This window comes from Melanotaenia boesemani, chromosome 23 (genome assembly GCF_017639745.1).
Source record: "Melanotaenia boesemani isolate fMelBoe1 chromosome 23, fMelBoe1.pri, whole genome shotgun sequence".
Taxonomy (NCBI): domain Eukaryota; kingdom Metazoa; phylum Chordata; class Actinopteri; order Atheriniformes; family Melanotaeniidae; genus Melanotaenia; species Melanotaenia boesemani.
In genome coordinates this window covers 16,724,543-16,748,187 of record NC_055704.1, presented here as the reverse complement: position 1 = coordinate 16,748,187, position 23,645 = coordinate 16,724,543, and positions in this window count along the sequence as shown.

Here is a 23,645-nt window from a genome sequence, read left to right as displayed (position 1 = left end):
AATGTTTCTTTTCATAAGTTTGTTCTTGAGTTGAGTTATTGAGCTGAGTTTCCCACCACATAATAGCCAAAATTCACTTTCCCAATGATCTTGGTGCAAGCAGGGTACAGGCCTCGGTGTCCCACCAAGACCAATGTAGACTATTGCAGCACCTGAGCATCATGCAAACTCCAAGGCTTTGCATAAAGGTACAAAAATGTTTCCTCATACATTTTGAAATTGCACAAACATGCTGTGTGTGTATGACTCTTAAGAACATTCACATCTCACCACTCATTGGTGCAGCTAAAAGCCAAAATTACTGTTGAGCAGTGCTGCTTAGCAAAATGAATACATCTAAAAAGAACAAATACAGATGGTACACACAATTAAATACACCATATTACTTGTAGAATACTACATAAAGTAAAATATATAGTCCAGTATAATATAATATACTTTACACAGACAGCTAGCATCATGTATAACAGCGAGCAACATAAATAAGGTGTATTTATGTTAGGTGTAATACTTGAAATGTGCAAATGTTGTGTATTATGTGAAAGCTTTCTCCAGTTTTCTTAGTTTTGGTATGCTAGTATGTTCTACACATGCAAGCAATGGGTTGCAAGGATAAATTTCAAAGGCAAGCATGAACATGATCTTTGGATCACTGAGCAATATGAAATACTGCTCAGTAAATTATCATCAGTAGCTGTGTTTATATGGAGCACTCTTGATCCGATCGAACATCCAATCAGAGTTACAATGCTTCATGTAAACATGCCTGATTATCCGATAGGCCTCAACTGGAAAGAATTTTCTATTTGATTGAGAGGAATGGTTTGAACCATTTCACAATCGACTCAGCAGGGAAAACTAACCATGTATACACTCATTCCGATTGTTTTTGTGGTGTATGTTGTTTCTGTGCATGCTTGAACCATGTGGGGTTTCAAGGAAGACTTAAAAAATGGCAGCAGCAAAACAGAATGGGGCTGAGGCTGATAGAACGCTTTTGTTCGAAACTGAAAGAGTTAAGCTGAATTTATACTCATACAGCATCTGCGTAAAGTCAGTTATGGCGTCACCGCTGTAGGTGCCATGTAGGTCTGCAGAAGCTCAACGTGCATCACTTTCAGACCTGACATGCACCCCTGCTACACAGACAGATTTCTGGATCTTCTCGCTGAATTTGTGTAGTAACCGCCATTTTTAAAAACAACAACCAATGAGAGGCTGATCGAATTATTTCTTTTGTTTTGACACTCCACCATTGTTGTTTTAAAACAAGAAATACCTACCGGAACTGAAGGGAACCACCAAAAGAACTCAGTTCTACCAGCCAGTTTACTACGCTCGAGTGGGCGAGCACACTTCACCAACATCAGCTATGCCAAAACCGACCATATGCAGACGACGCGCAAGTATAAATCCAGCTTTGAGGTTTATTGAGCTAACTAAAAGAGTTTTCAAACTAAAAAATAAAAATTTTCCATCGTGTTGATACAACTGACAGTTTATCTAGTGTTCATGTAAGCACGTCAGCTAGAATCTCTGATCAATAGATGAAATCTTTGTCCATGTAAATGTAGCTAGTTAGAACAGAGACTGCACAGTCTTTACTGAATGAAAAGTACTAAGTCAACCCTGTACACTTACTCTGTAACATGTTATGCAGTGGTTAACTGTGCCACTGTTACTGTTTTTATTTATTTATTTTTATTAGATTGTCGATGTAAATGTTATGAACAGATTTCTAACTACTGTAATGAATGGAGACAAAGCTCTATCATTTTTCTATTACTATTAATAATAATATGATTAATTTGCTGATTATTTTCTCAGTTGATTGATTCCTATTCACACAGAATAATCTCTAAACCCAGAGAGACGTCATCAAAATGTTTGCTTCATTCAAACCTCTAAGACAAAAATGGCAGCTGTTCATACATTTTAAAATGTGCTTCATTCAAATATTGTCAATTTTGACACTTTTCAATTACTTAAATCATTATCAAATATGGTTATTTGTAAGGTGAAATAGATTAAAGCTCCAGTTCTATAAATTATTTAAAGCAAAAGAGTAGTATTTTCCCCAGATATTGTGGTAAACCACTGGCCTTTTGTTTTTTATAGCTTAGTGATGTACTCAAGTCAAAATAATAAATCACTTTCTTTTCCACAAGTCTTTGGGAATTACCACTCAAGAGATGATAATTATTATCATTAATATCTATTCATTCATTTTTCATGTACTCAAGAGGATTATGACCCAAGTTTTCTCTGACATATTCAGATTCATAGTTTTATGCTTCATACTCACTGATCCCATAAAAACAATAATGCTACACGTCAACATCACAAGTCCGGTTTGCACATATACTTTGGGTGTGTATGCATTTTACTACCCCCAGTCATTCATTACAACCTTACTTTATAGCCTGTATCATTTCCTTTCTCTGTTTACTCATTGGCAGATGGAGATAACGGGTTCAGTGATATGGACAACCCTTCCTGGCTCGTCTTCTAAGTGGTCTAGAGCATTTGATTGCCTTTACTTGCTATCGGTGGATCGCCTGTCATTGACCAAGGTGGTCGGGTCATACTCAGACCTCTCCAGATAATGTCACACATCCAATTACATCCCTCAGTTTAATCCTATTGAGGATTTGATTATGAACGAAGGGGAGGGGGGGATGATTTTTGCTGTTGTGATTAGTGATGGTAAAGTTAATAATGTAGATTTAAGGTGAGTGTTTGTAACTTGATTATTCCTGCAAGGATATTGTTAAAAAAGTGTAACTGAAATGAAAAAAAATAGTTGTTTTAAAGTGAGTGTGAATTAATGGAGGAAAAAATTATCATGCTTCTACTCCAGAAAACAACAACAACAACAAAAAGACATAAAATGGGATTGTGGATGTTATTTTGTGTTATACACCCTCACACAGATTAGTACGACCCCTACCATACCATACTCCCCAGACAATCATGAACAAATAAGTGATCCTGGCTACTTGATGTCATAAGTTGTGAAAGCCGAGTCCACCAATCACTACCGCCGCTTGACTCGTGACAATCAACTCACGGGACCACATGGCCAGAAAGAAGCATCCATGGAGCAAGATATGTGAAGAAACTGAAATACAGTTGGGGGGACAATTGTAGTGTTTTGTTTGTAAAATGAGGAAGAGGACTCACAATTTTCTTAAAGAGTCCTCTGGGGTTTTCACAACTGAAGGGGGTGCATTGCTTTGCCAAGTCTCTCTCTCCACCCCTTCCACTCCTGCACACACGCAAAGATCAGTAGCCTCATTATGCATGTGTCCCCTTTGCATGTGTACTTTCCGTGTTTAAAGCCCGCCAGCAACTCATGCTGATACACAAACTGAATGTGATTAATCTGTGTTACCTTCCCTCAAACCTCATGACACATCAGCCAAATAGCAGGGTGCCTCCCGCAGATGCAGACGAATGATAGCACGCTCTACCTGCCATGAAATGTAAGACAGCTCCAAGCCCTTGATATGTGAATCTACGCTATCACTGCTGGCTGTTGCCCAACAGTAGTAGTAGTAGTTTGTTTATTGGTTTTGTGTCATTTGGATTACTGTTCAGTTGTACGGTCTGCTTCATCAGACAGTCTTCTGAAGAAATTACAAGTGGCTCAGAACAAGGCTACAAGACTGGTTCTTCTCTAAGAACTAGTGTTACAGAAATGCATGAACGTTTCACCTGGCTTAAGGTCAAACATTAGACCATGTGCTAATGTACTTCATAGAATAATTAATACTCAGACTCCTAAATCTATTTATAATAATATATTTTACTGCACAAATACCCATTTAAATTTTACTTGACTGGCGAATAGTGGACGGATTACCTTACCCCTGTCTGAAACTGTCTCTATGAAGAGGACGGTGTTCTACAGGTCAATTGTGTTATGGAGCAGTCTTCCACATGAGGCTAATGTCATTCATAGAAAGGCTGGTTTTAAGAAGTGACTAAAAATGTATTTTGTTACTAACACCTCAGCATTTTTGCTCATCCTGATTGAGTGAGGTTGGGTCATGTGATACATGACTCATATTGTTTTTCTTTATTTTATATATATATATATATATATATACACACACACACACACACACACACACACACACACATATATATATATGTGTGTGTGTGTGTGTGTGTATATATATATATATATATATATATATATATATATATATAATTGTTGTGTTTTTGTTTTATTTTATTTTTTTCTTCTATTTTTTACTTAAGGACTGCAGTGCTTGTTATGGATAGGTTATAGTCTGGACCCCAGAATAACTAGCTGACGACTTGGCGTCAGCTAGAAGTGATATTTTTAAATAAACAAATAAACAAATACACATACACAGAGGGGCATGTGAAGAATGAAGCTTTGGTAGACAGACAGGCAGACAGTCTCTTGTTGATATCAGATGTGTGGTGATAAGAGTGGCAGATAAGGAGTAGCCTTTCTGATCTGCTCTGGTTAAATTCCAAACAGACAACAGGGAACCTGTTAGGAAAATTGAACAATAAAGATTAGATGTTTCCTGTATGGTGTTGTAACCTGTGGTGATTCTCTTTCTACATAAAATCTAAATATTTGTGTATATGTTTAATTAACTTTAGGGTGTCTGGATTCAGATCCTCAGTAATATTTAGATGACTGAGATCAGTGCAAAAAGCCTCTCATTTGGCATTACAAGCAGAAGATGAGAAAAGTTATTAAATCAAATTGATTCTAAGTTTAAGACTTGGTTGCTACAAAAACCTCTGCAAAACTCTTTGTACTGAAAGCAGCCTGCCACCACCCAGAGAGAAGACATGATGAATCTTTACCTTGTAAAGTGGCAAGATAAACTAAAGATCACATTTCTGATTAAAACTCACATTCTTCAAATTTTCCAGTCCAGTCCCACAAGAAAAAGAGACACATTTGTCCACAAGGAAATAATACTTACCAGTAAGAATGGATTTATTAATATTCAATTCAGCCCATTTACTTTTTCATTAATGTTAACTCTTTTCAAATAATTGCAACTGAAAAGTATAAAAAATATTTAGCACATGTATATCTGTTCCACAAAACACGTTACAATTTGTAAGGGAAGATGGAGGCATGTACCTTTTTTGGAGCCTACAAGTTGTATTTATTGTACAATTTATGAGGATTTAATGTTAAACTGCCATGTTTTGAGGTATGAAACATTCTGGTGTGAGACTATATTGTCACAAGTCTCACCTAAAAAGGCTGCCTGGATCCTAACAACATTTATTGTATTGGAGATGGACAATACTCACAAACAGAAAGAATGGTAAAGAATGAAAATGTTTATTATTATTATTATTATTTTGCAGTTGTTTTTTTCTTCAGACTGCCTGCCATTGATCTGATTGGTTGTTTGTGATTGAGAGATGGTTCTTCTGCCCATCTGACAGGGATACACTGAGGGATATGACTTCCTAGATGAGTCTTTTTAACAAACAATCTAACAGGTCAGGTTCCTGTTGGTTCATAAATCCCACAAAAAGAGATAACAGCACTTATCAAACTTGGATGTACAAAGAAAAGTTATTAAAGGTATATATATTAATATAATGGAGGTAAAAATATAATATTTATTTCCTTTTTTTTCTTATTTCACACAAAAAAAAAGTTGTTTACAATCGGATCATCATTTAAAGAAATGGCTATGTGTTCCCACATCTCTGCATCTTCTAGTGTAGACATGCTGTACAACAAAATTAATAATTTTAAAAAAAGAAAAAATATACAGAATTGTAGAGCTGTCACCCAAATAATAAAAAAGGAACCTATCACGTGACTGTTTATTGTAAAAACATGAAAATTATTACGTTATAAGGTGATACGTTTTGTGGTGAAAACGTGGAATATAAACTGTATAAGTCTTTGAATGAGGAAAGAGTGCATGCAGTTTATCAGAGAAATGTCTGATTTACCAAATGGGATTAAGTTGTACTTCATACTAGGCTGAGAAAAGGAGCGATTGGAAAACGATGTAGCTTGGAGGACACTGTGACATTGTTGACGCTGCACCCTTAAACCAGACAGAACAATGTCTTTGATGGCAACTTGATTCTCCCAGTCCCAGTGGTGCATATAACCTATATATGTTTAATTCAAGTTTCCAGAAGACAGCCGTAGGACTAGCCACCAAAACCAACACCGTCTCACTGCGCAGGCAGGTGATGTTCCGTGTTGCTCGTAACTGTCCCACAATCCTGTGTGTACAACAATAAATCAGAGTAGAAAAATTAATCCTTGACTAAAAGAACTGAAATGTTTCTGCTTGATGAGAATAATCTCCATAAAATGTATTTTGCTCCAATATATCTAGGTTGCAACAACAGCTGCATACAGTACTTTGTGTTTCACGTTCTTACAATAAAACTTCAGGTTCTAACGTGATATATTTCACATTTTTAACATAATATTTTAACGTGAAATGGTCACAATTTTCTATAAGGCTGGCAGCTCTACACTTCCGTAGAAGTAAGACCTAAGTCGTGCTAAATCAAAATGATCCTTTGACAACCGCTGACAAAGTAGCATCAAAGGTCAATCGGCAGTTTATTTGTTTCTTCATCAGAGAAAGTCCAATAAAGATAAAGTCTCACTGAGTTCAGGCAAGTAATTCTACAAAGATAACAAGTTGCTTTCAGGTGAATAGCCCACTCACTGTACAAAGTTTATATTTGTTTTTCAGCTTCCGGAGATACTTTGCTTTGAAAGATCAGAGTCACAAAGCTGTCATCTGAAGGTTATAACACCATATCTGAGTTATGCTTTTGTTTTTATTGAACACCATGACACATCCAGCGTAACTTTAGCCTTCAACTCACTACGACAGAGAAACTCCTGAATGTGTTTATACTGTTCTTTGCACTCAGGAGACACAATGCAGCTATATTGTGTACTCAGTGCTTCATGCAGTCATGTCTGTTCTGGTCTGTATTCATGTAAAAAACAGTATGGTTAGATGTTTCATATTTGAAGTTAAATTATACCATTTCAGCTGCACTCTTTGACTGCATAATCGTCTTCTTTCCACTTTTATTCTTCCATTTCAATTTTTTTCTGCCTCAACCCTGCCTGTTTCTCTTCTACTCCCCCAAGCAAAGGGGACAGCTGCTTATCCCTGATAAACGCCTGGCATTTGGCACAGCGAGAGAAGGGAGAGATGGGAGACAGGGAGAGAGGAGGGACAAGAGAAAGGGGGGGGGGGTCAGATGGGTGCGGCACATCGATCGAGACGGCAAAGAGTGAAAAAGGCGGTAGGGATTAAAGAGCAAGGTTTTTTGGCAGGGGCTGCCGTTAGAAGTGGTGGGGAGGGGCGGGAGGCAGAGGATGAGGTCTAATCATGACCTAGATTCCAAGACGCCCAGACATAATAGACAGAACCTTACCCCACGTGAATCCCCTCAACCCCCTCTACTCTCTACCTCAGTCAAAACAATAACAGAGGAGAGAGGAGCTGTGTAGGAGGAGATGGGGCCCAGTTTGGGGATAGTTCCAATCCACCACCTCACCAGTTTCCCTTAGACATGTACAGCATTCGGTCTCTGTGTCACTAACTCCCAGCAGATGTATGCTGCATTGGCCCCCAAACCTCTGGAAATTCCTAGAAAGAGAACTTGAGGAATGCTGCGGTACTGTTTTGATAAACGTGTGCTGAGGTCTTTTGAAAAGCCTCCAATTTTATTAGGTCCTACATTGTTATCGTTGCCATGAAAAAAGACAAAAGCTCCCCTAAAGATGGGGCTGCAAAGCAGTTCATTCTGTGTGGAAAGTGCATTCAGTCAAAAGATCATTTGGACTTTTCAAGACACATTCTGAAATAGTGAGACTTTTTAAATTTTTATTTATTTATTTATTTATTTATTTATCATAACTAATAATTTCTTTTATTTTGTGCTTGAGCTCCAGAAACTGATCCCCCCCCCCAAAAAAAAAGAAAAGATAAAGAAAAAAAACAATCCTTTCAAAAGCTTTCAAACTCAATATGATGTGCTAATTTTATTTTAACATAGTTTTCTTATTATATTAGTACTAAAAATGTAATTCTATGCACTGAAAAGGTTTGTGACATGTCCTGGTATAAAGTTTGAAGAACTGTTTTCAGAATATTTGAGAAAAGTTTCCGAATCCTCTTAAAAAACAACCATTTGCTTAGTTTTTAGACTCCGATTAAATTATCACTGGAAAATGGCAACTTCCCTTATTTGGCTATATGGAGTTGATGGATGGCCTGAACTAAAATTCTGGTTTTTGACTGAGTTACCATGGGCGGATCACAAGAATATTTGAAAACCCGAGGTCACTGGGCTGGTTTGGGTTAAACAGAATTTTGTTGTGAGATGGGCTTGGAAGTTTATGAGTACAAGCGTGGGAGGATTGTGGGTTTGCTAAGCAGAGAAAAAGTAAGGGAGAGAATGAGAGTGAAGAAGGCTCATCCCATAGCCACCAGCGACAGTGACCAGCCATTGGATGTGCAATCTGCAATCATTCCAAATAGATGCTGTGCATCCATAATAAGCATTTTGCACTCATGCAACGTGACAATTTGCACGTAAAATACCACAGCTGGACAATATGATAGTCTATTTTTACCTTTGGCTGCACAAGGAAGAGGCTGCATGGTTGAAAAAATGTGAGAGTAAAGGGATGAGCTTTGTGGTTTTGAGTTTGGTTCAAACACAAAGTCTTTCATATAAGGCTGATATACAAAAGGCAAAGACAAAATAAAGTAAAAGCTTTGTCTGTAGCCTTTAAAATATTCCCAGCAACACATTGGTTGTGCACTGGCAGCCACATAAGACAATACAATCATTATGTAACATGAAAAACTACTATTAGAAAGTATAGGAGACTCAAAATAAAAAGAAAAAAGGGAGCAGGAGCACATAAATAGAGCTGAGAAACTCTGCCAAGCTGGTGCAGTGAAAACATACAATTACCCTAGAGCTCATGTGTTCACAAAAGGGCAAGAAATTGTAGATGTGCTCTTAAACTGCAAAATCTTCCACCATCATCCACTGTAACAGCCAGGGGTTTCAGCTCCAAATCTGGCTGAACAGTGATTAAAATAACCTAAGTGCTAAATATAACACCACATAGCCAAGATAAAAATAATCCTAGTAACTAATGTCAGGGACACTTCCACCCTTTGTTCCATGTAGTGAAGGGCTTTTTGGTAAAAAATAAAGGGAGAGGGAAAAGGAAAGGAAAAAGGAAGGCGGCATAACATTAAATAAAGTAGAGAAAGACAATGTGGGCAGTAAAAAAAAAAAAGAAAAGTGAGTTTTGACAATCACACATACAGAGGATAATGATGTGGTCCTGCCATGGAGAAAAGGAATGTAACAGTTTTCCCTGCTCTTCCCTCAGATGAAAAGACAACTGACTTGGGGCTAAAACCAGGTGGATGCTTTAATAACAAGAGACAAAGGAAGGACATAGCCAGGGAGGCCAGTGAGTGTATGTGTCTGTGTATGTCTGTGTCTTTGTTGTGTGAAAGAAGAGTGAAAAAAAATGTCTTTTTAAGCATGGAAACTGCTGGGTTCAATACTATCAAACCAGTCATGTTAAGTATATGTTTATTCATTCACAGACACTTGTACAAACATGCATAAGCATAAATTAGCACTCACAAAGGCGCATTCAAAGCGGACAGTTCATATAGCAACATTAAAGGCAAACAACGCTGACAAAGAAAAGAAAAGGAAATCAAGTGACAATGTAATTTGACCGGATTTGAAACTATGCAGCTTGCTGACAAATATAGCACCACAAATACCAACCATGTCTAAAAATATAAATCTATTTACAGCTTGAAATCACAAGTGCAGTCTTTGGAGTGACACTTAATAGCAATTTATGTCTAATTAATGTGGGCCACAGATCAAAACTATGCTAACATTTTTGCATGTGGGAGTAATGAGGTTTTCTTTCTGCAGATGAAAAATTTAAAGAAAGGAAAAAGTCAGGGTTAGGGGTTAGATGATTTTGATCTGTTTGGGCCTCTACTTGGTAGCTGCTCAGTTCCATAAAATGCCTTGAGATGGGGTTAGTTTGGACTCTCTTATTACAGAGATGGAGTTTGTATGGAGGCTGTTATTGGCTAAACAGAAGTAGTTGATGGTACGTTGAATAATGGATGATTGGACCCAGATTCCTTTTTTTCCAAGATAAAATAGGCACCTTGTAAATGAGGGGGTGGTGAGCACTTGTGGCCTTGGTGACATATGATACAAGGCTGTCAACGTCACCAACATGCATGCAGAAAAAAAGCAATTTATTAGTCACATACACGCACACACACACATACACACATGCCAAATATAGCCATAACTGTTCAAATCCATTTGATAGCCAGTGGTCAACAGTCAGCAACAGGTGCAGCTGGTTGGGGGATAAAACGTGTGTGTGTGTGTGTGTGTGTGTGTGTGTGTGTGTGTGTGTGTGTGTGTGTGTGTGTGTGTGTGTGTGTGTGTGTGTGTGTGTGTGTGTGTGTGTGTGTGTGCTTATGTGAAATGGAAAACCAGGGCGCTCTTTAACCACTCTGTGTATATGAGCCCTGGTAATGGATTCTTTCCCCTACCCATACATTAGCCATTTTAAAAGTAAAGCACAGGGGATCACTCAGCTGGCATGAAAGAAACCCCCCATCAGCCCCACCACCACATGAAGAAGAAAGAAAACAGAGGAAAATAGAAGACTAAGAAAAACTAGGACCAAAGTGTTATTCTGGCTTTGGCTTTTTGGTGGCTTTAAAGATGCCCTACAACCAAAGAAGTCATTTCAGAAGCAAGCTGTTTTAGTTGTTTAACACATTGTGTTGCTTAAAGACACATCTTCCACTCTTGAGTTAAACTACTGATCTTTAGTTTGCACATCAATCTTTATAACCTTTCTTTAACCTCTTGATTTTGTCAGCTTTTTGTCAGGTGATGTGAGAAGCAGGATCATGCAGAAGCTGAGAACCCAAGCTATGATCAGGCACTTGTGCTGATGTGTGTCTTGAAACACAGACAGTATACTCTGAACCTTTGGGTATTTAAAAACTCCAACCCCCACAGTCCACCTCATTTCTCAGTGTCACAAGTAAACAGAAGTCAGATTCCCTTTGTAAAGTCACCATTTGCATGCCTGTTGACCATAGTGTAGCTAATAAATGAAAATGAAAAATTAGAGCTTAATATTTGGTAACTTTAGAGAAATAAGAACATTAGAGCACTGCCATGTGCATCTTTTTTTTTATTATTTTAACATGAGCAATGCAAGGAAGAAGAAACAGCTAACCTACACCCTTATACATCTTTAAGGCTTATGCTAAAGTAAGCTTTTTGTTTTCTAACTTTATATTAGAAAAATCTTGAAATGCAAATTAGATATTAGCATAAACTGACCAGAGTTCTGAAATAAAAAACATCGGGGATATTTCTGATTTGGTGGTCACTTGTCCTTGAAATTAAGTAAATGAAACTGAATAACAATGGTCAGATCTTCTTATTGTAAAGATGAGCAATGTGTACAAATTTTGACAGGGACAACATTGTGGTGTCTTGGGAACTGGGGTTGATCAAATCCAAACTGGCAGGTCTTGTGGGGTGTCCCATGAAATGGCTGGTATTTACTAACCAACTGACTTCCTAAAACAATCATTTTTCCTAACACCATCATAATCACTAGTAATTTTTGCAATTAAAACACCTTTAACTTCAATAATCTGACTGGAATTAAATCATGACTTATTTAACATAAATGTCTAATTATCTGTATGAAGAGGGCTTAAACATTTGCTAAAAAAGTATAACAAATGTTTCAAATCTCAAAGAATTCCTGTAGTAAATTTCCCACCTTTCAAAAGATATCAGATTTTTATTAAAAGATTAAAACCCAGGCAGAAAGAAGTGTCTGTTTTCTTAGCAAGCATACTGTGTACTAGCATCTGCCAAGTCATGTGTTAAGTCTAAGGACGACCTGTACTATATGTTTACAGCTAAATCGCAGCACTCTGTTTTCATCCAAAGAAAATCTTTTTCTTGACATTCAGGTTTATGTTCTGGCTCAGTGTTTTTTCTTGACAACAGTGATGGTTCAGAGGAAAGTAAATAAACGCGAACAATGCAGGAAACAGCCATTGAACTGAATTGGTCACAGTTTACATTCCTGACATTCATGTTTAGATGTTATTTAAAATTCCCTCAGTAAAGGTTTGATTATTACCCTCAGCCATCATTACTAGAGTCTCTCAACGTTATTATCAGGGTAAAATGTTAATCTATTGGAGCTTTACCAGTGAAGAGTGACATTAAGCCCTTCGCCTCTTTCACCTACCTGGGCTGAACGGATGCAACCATGCATCCCGTAAGTGAGTGATTGATGTTGATTGAAAGTCGTTACTTAGCACCCCGCTGAACTTCTGACCCCACCTCGAGGGGGGTGAAAACCCCTCCAAACAAGGTCACGAGCGGCTGGTGAATCATCAAGCAAATGAGTTGCCTGCATAGAAGTACATATAGACACCTATGCACAGGCACTTTTACACACACAACAAAGCTTCACATATTCACACAATGGCTACAGCCCAAAGAGGATTCAATATCATATGCCTTAATCGCCCTCTGAGCCTGAACAGAGGGGGTCTCTGCGGTAGATGAGCTTAGAGTGCTGCAATCTCATTTTATCTGCTTATATTTCTACGCTTATAACTTTTGGGACTTAAAACAAGCCAGGGTCAAGGTAAGGTGAACCTTTCAATGACCCTGGAGAGGTATGTAATAGTTCTGCTTTACTAGAATAATACTAGAGGGTATTATTCATGGATTAATACATCCTAGTATCTTCGTTTTCCTGTCAATTTTCAGGAAAGATTAGTGCGCTTGGAATTTTCATTCAGCAGTGTTGAATAACGCCCAGCAAAATTCCTCATGACCACACACACACATATAATACCCACAGAGATGCATTAGTAAATTTGGATACATCATCTCCTGGGAACCCATTAAAATAAACATCGAACAAAACAGCGAAGAAAAGAAAAAGCTGAAAATTGGATCACAGTGTTGTCGTCCCCCTCGCCCTCCCCCTCCCCCTTCTCTCTCTCTAAGCTTACTTCATGTGAGATTGCAGGGTTCCCTTTGAGGGTCTTCTGAGAGATGGCCTAATCCAACTGTCAACCCTCACAAGGAAAGCAGCAGCCTGGATTGAGGCAGGAGGGGGGCGGGGGTGTCCTGCCTTGGGAAGAGGTAAAATGTAGACAAATATTTTAGGATGAAAGACGGGGAGGGGTCCCGTCGTTTAATTAGAAAAATCATCTTTTTTCCCTTGAAACAAGGACATTTAATTCCACTTAACAAAGAAGTTGGCTCTCTTGCAAACACACACACATTTATGCACACTCACTCAAACATTCACGTGCAGGCCACATCCAGACTCAGTGGCAGTATAGTCACAGTAACAACAGCTTACTTCTCCCCCCTGAGACCTTCCTGCAACCTTATATGGGGGCATGGGACATTCTTTCATGCACCATGCTAAACAAATAGCTCTCCATGCATTTTCCCCAGTAATGTAAAATACAAACTAGATGTGAATTCAGCATGAATAAGTCACGGGTACAACAGCCTAAATATTTAAGTACAATTATAAAAGATCTTACTTGACCAGTAAGGAGCAAATCTGAGAAATTATCACTGTTGGGTTATACCTTTTGGTACCATTCACCAAAATCTGGTCATTTTGGAACAGTAAAAATCACCTCATTCAAGAGGTTTCCCTTTCCGTCTTAGCTGCTCCTTATCACTTGGTCTCTCTAACTGACTTACAAGAAAGGCCATAATCCTGACCCAGAAGAACATATGCTGAGAGGCTGAGTGGGAGTCGGGGAGGAAAACACCAGACACACAGAAAAAGAAAAGGGCACCATGGGGTGTAGGAGTGAGATATAAGAGAGTGGGAAAAGCATACTGTGAGAGGGGAAAAAAGATAAGAAAAAGGATGTAAGAGCAGTAAGAAAAAACTGAGAAGCCTAGGATAAAATGAAAATGCTTGGAGAGATGGAGAGAAAAGACAGAGGAGAAGGCAGTGAACTCATTAAAGGCTTATGCTGCGGGGATAAGGCCGAATGGTAACTTGGGTGAGACAGGGTTAACTAATCTGAGCCACAGTTCCTCCCCTGGGATCTGAAGTGCATGCTGCTCCAAACAAAGCTACTGAAGCTAACAAGATTCCAGGTGATTTCTCTCCACTTCACTCTTTCCCACATTACAAGACAGGGTCAGGTCCGATGTCACTGACAGAACTGTCTGAGGTCAGGTTGAACATTTGGGCTTCGGAAAAATGGACATTCAAAAGAAAACTTTAAGGATTTGCTCCTGGCAACTGTTTCTCTGGACTATGATTAACAATCTTTGTATTCGGTGTTGGATGCCAGAGCACTTTTCACTATTTTGTAAAGGTTGTAATGCAAAAAAAAAAAGAAAAAAAAAAAGAAATTTGAAAAACTAACAAGAGTGAATACGTTTTTCAAGGCACTATATATTTGGCCTTCATAGGAGTGTGTTGTACTGTACTAACATAAAATGACTTCCATTTAATTATTTAACATGCTGTAGTATAAAGATGTGTTTCTTCAAACATTGTCTACTCTGTGTTGCCACAGAGCAAATGCACTGCTTACTCTTTCGAAGAAACCATCAAGGAACAAGATGCAGATAAATTTCTCTTCTTGTGTTTAGTCGTGTGTTGCTATCCACAAGCTAATTTTATATATTCTGTCTTCCACGTGTGTCTTTTGTGATTGTCTGTGCCTATTTTTGGTCTTTTGTTATTATTCCTTCACCACTATGTCAGTCTTTGTCAGTCTCTTTTTATATCTTCTTTCCTCAATTTTCTCCTGTCTCACTGTTTTTTCTCTCAGTCTTTCCAGACAGGGGGATGTGTGCTCTTTACTACATGTTGTCACTCCTGCTCCGCCTTGCTCTAGCCATAATTGGCTGCCTGAATTACTCCTTGTACATCACACACATAAACACAAGAGAGAACACCAGACTTAGAAGGGGAGACAGAAAGACAGAGAAAAAAAAAGCAAGGCAGAGAGAAAGAAAGGGGGAGTGCCAGCTGCAGATGCCTGGGCCTGGTTACTTTGGATGTTAGTTGTAGTAATATTTAGTTTAAACTCTAATAGGCAACAGCATGTAAATATCAGACCACCTTAAATGAGTTTCCTGCTGCATGAAGGCAGAAAGGCAGTCAGAACCAGACAGATGAGGATATGGTGGGTGGGATACAGATGCACAACTACACTTCACTTGTGTTGTAAATGATACATTGCATTGTTAAACTTAAAAACAATACCCAAGCACTTTATTTGCTCTTCATAAAGATAGAACTAGGAAAATAACAAGCTTGTAATTGCAGAGGAGATGCAGCATGACAGATGGCTGCTTTTTTTTACCATCCGTGATAGTAAATTCAATTGCGACATGAATGCTTTTTATTGGTTCTAAACAGCCATGTAGGGCTACAAAGCAAGTAGTTTCAATATTATATATACACTCATCTGCAGAAAAATGGCTTACAAATGTTGATTTTATTAATCCCATCAAATCAGATGTAACCGGAAACTATTCAACCATAACACTTAAACTTTCCCATTTAACTTGTTTTGCACAGTAATGCTTTGCAACACACCCAGTGCCCTTTTTGCTTGAATTGCTCTTGAATTCTTCTCCTTCTCCATGGAACAGGAGGGTTGCTTGGCCTAGATTTGTCTGCCCTCGATACTCTAGGGGCTTTAATGGGAATCTAATGATATCAGCACAGATTTACCTGTGTAGAGTCCTGCAGATAAATGGGTCAGAGAGATGAAAGGATGATGGAGCTACTCAGCAGGAAGGAGACAAGGATGTCAGATGTTGGGGGTCTACAGTGTGAAGAACTTACATTATTTAATAGCAATAGTGGTATTCCCCTCACAGTTGGAGTCAATTTTATTTGAAAAAAATGAAATATTTAAATGTCTTTTAACTCCTTGAACTGTATACATTTGTGTAGTATCCCCTTAGGGAGTATTTTATTCACTTCCAAATCTTTGCATCAGCTTGACTAAAGGCTTTGGCTCTTCAATACTACAGATCTTTCTGATTTCATTTGACTCAGTTCAGCTCAAATTGCTTCTGCCTTTTATGCAGGCCAAAGATAGCACTCCTTAAGTTGTGAATTTAAGCTGTAGCACACAGGGGGTCATTTATACAACACAATGACAGCCTCTGACATGTCGGCACGCCTGTAAAGCAGTCGGTCCATCTGTGCTTGGCCTAGTTTTTGGGTTATGTGGTGGCATTCCAAACCCCATTCTCAAAGGGGACAGACAGCGGCACACAGTGTGTCTCTGTCTGTCTGTTACTAGATAAATATAGCCATGACATTCAAACAGCCCATAGTTTAGCTTGTCAATTCATCTTTGGCAGGAGCTGGATAATCAGATACCACAGAAGTGAGTAAATTTGCAAACCTAGGCCTGGATGAACAAGGCGTGCTTTACCAAAATGAATGATTATGTAACTGATATAGTTTGGTTGATCAAACACACAAGAAGCACTAACACAATGAGCATGCATAGTGCATGTATTTATGCTTCTTACACACTTCAAGTCAAGTGAAAATACACTAACTGTCATTCTCGCCATAAAACTTAATAATAAATTAGCTTCCTTTAAACACAGAGCCGGTTTCATCCATTGCTCCTAGGCATTTACTTGTACAAGGGGTGTTTATAAGTTTTTATTTTCATACAAGCCACCAGCAATCCAAGCTAAATTAGCACATGAAAAGAAAGACATATAATGTGAATTTTATGGGAAACTGTGTGTGTGTGTGTATGTGTGTGTGTACAAATAAAAGAAACCTGATGGGAATAGTATGTTACTACAAGAGAGGAGGGGTAGAGTGCTGATTGGATTCCAAGGCCAGGGTATCCTCTAACACACACTGATGAGTGCACATGCACAATACATGCTCAACTTGCACAAGACATGGAAAAAAAACTGAAAGGGATGAAAAAAAAACATTTTTTCTGAACATTTGAATCAACTTGAAATTGGCTTTAAAACAGTTAAACTCATTCGTTCAGTTACAGGCTACACTTAAGAAATTCATAAAACAGCACATCAAACTACTTCTCACACGGCAATATTCTTATAAATCTTTGCAAAAAGTTGTTGCACAGCCACATTTGCCGCTTAACACACTGGACAAAACTGTCATGAGGCGCTGGAGAATGAGTGTGTTCACCCAAAAGCAGGAGCCGCTCTCTATAGCTGAGGCCGAATTTGTGTAAGCTCCAGTGTGAATGAATGCGTAACAAGTAAGGTGAGCAGTCTGGGCTGGATTAAAGCGGCTGAGCAGAGCATAAATAATGGAAGCTGAAGCAGTGGAGCCATGGCTGTAAAAGCTACCAGTGTCAGTTCTTTTGGGGATGACCCATCTTTCAGATTCCTTTAAAGCTTATAAAGCTTTTCTCTCTCTCTCTCTTTTTTTTAAGGCCCCTTTCAAATTCACTCATCAGACAATAATTTTGACCCTATCTGTGGCAGGAAAATCTTCCTCTGACATTTAAATATTATTTCTGATTTGATCTACTCATGTTATGAATCACTGGTGATTTGCACATGCTTTATTTAGTGTACACTGGTGTGTCATTGTTAGTAAAGGAACCATAGTTACAGTGTGCAGTATGAGTCAGAGCCTACTGCTGTATGTTTACCTAGCTTAGGTGAACAGCAGACAGGGTTATCCCTGGGAATCAGGACACTCCTTGGACCAACTTCTACTTCTAGTCTTAGCATCTTAACTTCATCTTTATTTATCCGAGGAAGATTAACCAAGCACGCCCTGCACACTCACTGTTAGCACACAATCACATCTGGGAGCCACTACTGCCTTGTGGTTGTGCAACATACTGTAAGAGAAGCTGAAGAAATATGTCAAGCATCTTTGGTAATTAGCCCCTGTCTGGCTAATAATTTTTCATTGGTAGCAAAGCCATAGATCACATGGGACTATCCCCCAGTGAAGTCTAGACAAGGGTGGCAGTAAAGAACAGAAGTATTTACAGGATTGACCTATGGACAGATGCAACTTGGAGAAGGGTTTATGTTGATTTTATAAGACTGAAGATGAAGCAACTGGTTATGAACTAAAGACTTGGTTTCAAGTTCATTCTTGACCCAAGAATTATCAGCTTCTTCAGCACATGGCGACTTACTGTCATGTAATTGTGGATTGATAGTTATTTTAACTTTCGAGTTGAGTAGCATGGATGAGTTATAGAGTGTACTTTAACGAGTTCTAGCCGCATGTCTCATTCACAGCTAAATCTGGTCTGTCAACTAATGGATGGATAATGATTCCTGTTTCTTTTTCTGTTCCTCCACTCTAAAGCAAACTGCATCTCTCATATATAGATTCATTTTAAAAATTCCTGCAAAACTGATTTCCATAAACTTTAACTGCATTGTTAAGTCATTGTAAGGATGTTTACATACATTGAACGCACATGCAAATCATGTATCCATTAGGATAGATTTTAGAAGTTGAAAGCAGGAAGCTCCGATGGCCACATTGCTTCTCCTCCATCTTTTTTATTTTTTTCCTTTAAAGTGTAATACACCAAAATTGATAAAAACACATTAATAAATAATCATTATGAGGTGCCAAATTCCCACCAATTTTAAGAGCGCAAAACAAACCCACATACACGAGTGTTTTTGTAATGATCAAATTTACATTTTCCATTTGCATTTTTGTCCAATGCTTTCAGAGTGCCAAATTTATTTTAAGAAAATCCTTAATAAGTGGCTATATAAGTGCTATATAAGTAAAATCCATTTACCATGGAACTGCCATTTTAAGAGCCTGAAAATGCACATTTTTTAAACCAGGTTCCAACGTGAATAAATCTGAACGTGTTACAATTTATTTGTGTTTACAACACATTCATCTTTTTCCTGAACCAGTTCCACCATAGCCCCACCTCTTCCTTAACCTGCCTGAGCAAACCCTGCTGACAGCTATGACAGTGGCAGATTACGGTGCTGCATTTGTGCACCAGAAGGTACTCAGCATGACATGACTTATACAGCAAAAATGTCACCTTGTCAGTGTCCACGCAAATGTCCCCTGATTATCCACCATCAACGTCTTTGTATGCTTGTTTACATTTCACGAGTTTATACGCATGCTTCATGTCTTATTATGTTTAGTGTTTAGTGTATCTGTGTGGCAGCACTGCAGTGCCATTCACTGGTCTGACATGTATACTACTGTGTTCTAGTGGTTTTGTGTGGGTGCACACATTTCTTAAAAATATTCCGTTTTTACGGAAGACTTTTTAAAACCTAAATCAGTTCTACCTCCATGTAGATGTAGCTTAAAACCTGAGGACAGTGGCTCTGAAGACTGAATTGGACACCCCTGCTCTCAACACATCTCTTAGTTTATATCTTGAATGTGGCAAATTTGTACAAAATTAGAGTAAAAAATGAGGATATTTCACACAAACATTAATAATTAGCAATCTGGTCCATAAATTTATCACAAAACAAGAACCAAATGATTGGAGTTAGTCTCCCACAGTGACCAAATTTATTTTAAACTTACTTGATGAAAAAACTTTTGTCTTTGACATTTATTTACTTCTGCCTTTAAATGTTTTCATTACAAGTAACTTATGGATAAAAAAAGTGTTTCAGTTTGTGTAGAAATATTTCAAGTCTTGCTTGTCCCTTTACCTCTGAGCTGCCTGGTTATATTTCCTGAAAACAATGATGGTCACCCAAAACCGTTAGTGGAGACATTAGACTAATCAGCTGTTTGGTTATGGTTGATTAGAAATAGCTGCTGCAATTTATTTTTTTTTGTTTAAAAAGAGCCAGGAATGAAGCTGAATTTTTTTCATTTGGGTTCACGTGCGGTGTTGCCTGCAATAAGTAGCCTACTGTGGTTCTAATTGGCAAGTCCTACATGACTCTTATGTCTGCATCAGTTACCATAACCTATGCATACTCCTGACCGTGTTTGTTGCCATATCAGAGTGTGGATTGTGTCGTTTTGACATTCAACAGAACTTGTCTTGGATACTTGACAACAATGGAAGATTCTTTGGAGGACAGAGACAAGAGCTAATATGGGGACACATCAGGGTGTGGCTTTGGTACAATCAAAATAACCAAAACCAAAGAAGGACTGGCTTGATGTTCATTTACCAACAGTCACGTCCTCTTGGTGCCACTGATGGAAATGTTGAGTTTAAAATCTTTGTTTTTTCTTGCGGTTTAGCCACTCATCACCTCTGCTGCTCTTTAAATCTTGTGTTTTTTTTCTGGTTCCACCTCCTCTCTCCTTGTGTTTCTCTCTTCTGGTACACTTTGTGCTCAGGCAAGTGATTACCATTCCTTGAGGGTGCAGGAGATAGCAGGAACATGCCACAGCAGTACACACTCTTCCCTTTAACACCCTTTTGAATGATTGGCATTGTTCCTTTGCTGTTTGGAACTGAGAGAGTTTGTATTTAGTAGTTTGTGAACTTTTGCCAGGTGCATTGCTGTGGTATGTAGGTCACAGCTGTTGCCTCATAGGTAATCACTGTTTGTGTGATTTGACAAAGTGACATAAGTACAAAAGGTCATTTTATAGAAGTTCAGTTTAACTTAAACCTGCATGAACCATACTTCATGTCAAAAATTGACGTATGATATACAACACATGTAATGTAATAAGTGTCAGTCATTGTGACCTTTACAAGAAATAAATTATCACAAACTGTTCGCTGCAGTAATTTTTAGATCCAATGTTTCCTTCCAAGAAGAAAATATTACTGCTCAATGTTTTCTCTTTCAAAGCTCAGGAGACAAAGTTGTGATTTTTGTTAGGGCAATTTATTTATTTTTTTTTTGGTTTCCCATTGTAGGTAGAACCATGAACCAATACTATCCTATGCATTATTTCTGAGCCAGTGCTGGATATGGTGATGCTGATACACCGCAGAGCATCTTCCTTTCATTTCTAAATAAAGTGTGTGAAGAGTTCAATTTTAAATAAAAAAAAAAACTATTTATCAGTCAAGTGTCACGGTTTTGCTGCAGATACCTGTGAAGTCATGCCACACAACAAAGAGCAAAGCATAACAGTAAATCTTTGAGAGGATCCTACAGCTCTTATAAGTCTATAATTAATTTTCCTTTAGGATAATCATCAGCATTTGTTAATCTGCTTGATGAGCTCCAGGCAGAACATTCAGATCTCGACCTGCACAATCAACTCAGCCTCACAGCAGTTTATGTAACAGCTTCTGAATTTCTCTATTTTTTTTCTCTATGTTTTTCTGTATACAAAAGCAATTGTGCAGTCATAAGATTTCCATGCAGCTGTTTGGACATGAGAGTTTAACACATGACTGTCCATATTTTGAAAACAGAAGGTTGTTTGAGTTACACCTATCTGATCCAATACTTTTTACACTTTTACTTCAACATAAGTTTTGCTTGGTTAGGTTTAGACAAAACTTGTTTTGTCTTAAAATATACAATATGTGTACGTTAGAAATCTTGTTTTTCTGTCCTATAGGATGGAAAGTTCTGTCCCTGCTCCAGTATACACAAATGTAGCACAGACACAGATTCAGTTTGTCGCTCTGTGGGAAAAACTAAAAAAGAACATATTCTCATGTTGTGCTTGTTTAACAGTCATGTATGTGAGAATGCAAATGTATGAGTCAGCCAGGTGTGACTTTGTGCAGATTTACAAGCTTGTGAGTTCAAAGTTATGTCTGATTGCTGCGTCTGTTTGAGCTTGTGTGTGACTATCGAAACGAATTAGTCAGAAACTTGCATAGAGCAGGTTGGGTGTGTAGATGTTGGTTTGTGTGATTCATTCAAAAATGACAATCTGAACATCTGAAGATCAAGACATAGTATTGAATTTATTGCTGTTTGGATGTTTTTATTTATTTATTTATTAATTTTTACCAATAGCCCACAACATAGTTTTTGCATCATAACCTGGATCCCGAATGTTTTATAAATACAGAATCCATCTGACTATTTCAATGATATTAAGTGTGTCTAGCAAGTACAGTATCCTGCTGTATGTCTGAAAAGGAAACCCTGTATGAAAAATCTGGTCTGGAGTTTTTTTTGTGTTAAAACTGCTCTAGAAATACAAGGTACTTCCTTGTATTTCTAGAGAATTTTTAACCCCGGTTAATATGAGAAAAACAGCCTAACTTCTTTGTTTTTTATTTTCAAAGTGTATAAAAAAAAGCAGTCAGATGTAATCTATTATGCTGATCATAAGCAGGAACAAATGAGACTTATTGGCGTAGTCTCTTTGAAGGGAACTGATGAGCATAAGTAATGAATAGAAACTATTCAGATGACGCTTGGTGACTAGCTCCTCTTGTGAAACCTAGGCATGCAGCATCACATGCAGACAGGGAGTCCAAGGTTATAAAGGTTATCTGCTAATAGCAGGATCCCGAGTACACATGTCTGTAATGCACATGTACACGCCGGACCATAGCTGGACACACACACTCAGATAAATTAAGCATGAAGCAGTAAGCAAACTGTCACTCATTCACATGCTGAAGAGCTGCACTCAGCAATACGCAAAGGTACTTCAGATTTTCACACCTTCCAACATGAACTCCCTGTCAACCCTGGTATAACAGTACCAGAGGGACATGAGAAGAGTTATGGACAGACTGTAACCATGTCTGAGTGTGTGTATGTGTGTGAGGGGAAAAGATGTGTTTCCATGTTTGGTCACACATGTTCACACCAAAGACACATGTGTACATGGGTAGTTACCTAACTTAACATTATCTGAACCTAAGCCTGCTGTGTGAGAAGTAGCTTAAACAACTCAACATTTGTTGGTTTAAATTTTATTTTCAGCTGCTGTGTTTTTTAAATGATGAGGTAACTTTCTGCAGTGCACATAAAAAGAAGCAAGCAAACACTCAAGCAGTAAGTACATTGGCTTGATTTTGTACAAGAGAAAGACATTTAGCATCATATTTCCAGTTTAAGTACACAACCAAAGTCAGAAAACTGCAATAATATTTAAATGTGAAAGATTTAAAACAGTTTAACGTCTCAATAACTGTACGATAACTGCAACTGCATTTCCTGGGTATTTCCCAGGGCCTCCTCCCCATGGGCCGTGCACGGAAGCTCTGACACTGGTCATAAAGGGACCGAACGTCTCTTATCAGAGTCTGGTACTCCATACTACCGAAGCATTCCCCACAGAAGCATTAAATAATAAAAATTAAACGAGTATAACCTAGTGTGTTAAATTGTGCAACAATGACGTAGTTCTTCCCAGCACCAAGGAAACATGTAGTTTCTGAAAGTATTATATCTTTATAATGATGATCGCACTACATTTTTCTCTACATGGCACTATGAATACCTGAAGGTATCAAATTACTAGTTAACAAAATTACTTTGAGCCTCAGATACTTGTTAGAAGATGCATTTTCCAGCATGATAGCAATTCAAAGCAATCTGTCAAACCACACAGATGCAAAGAGTTAAAT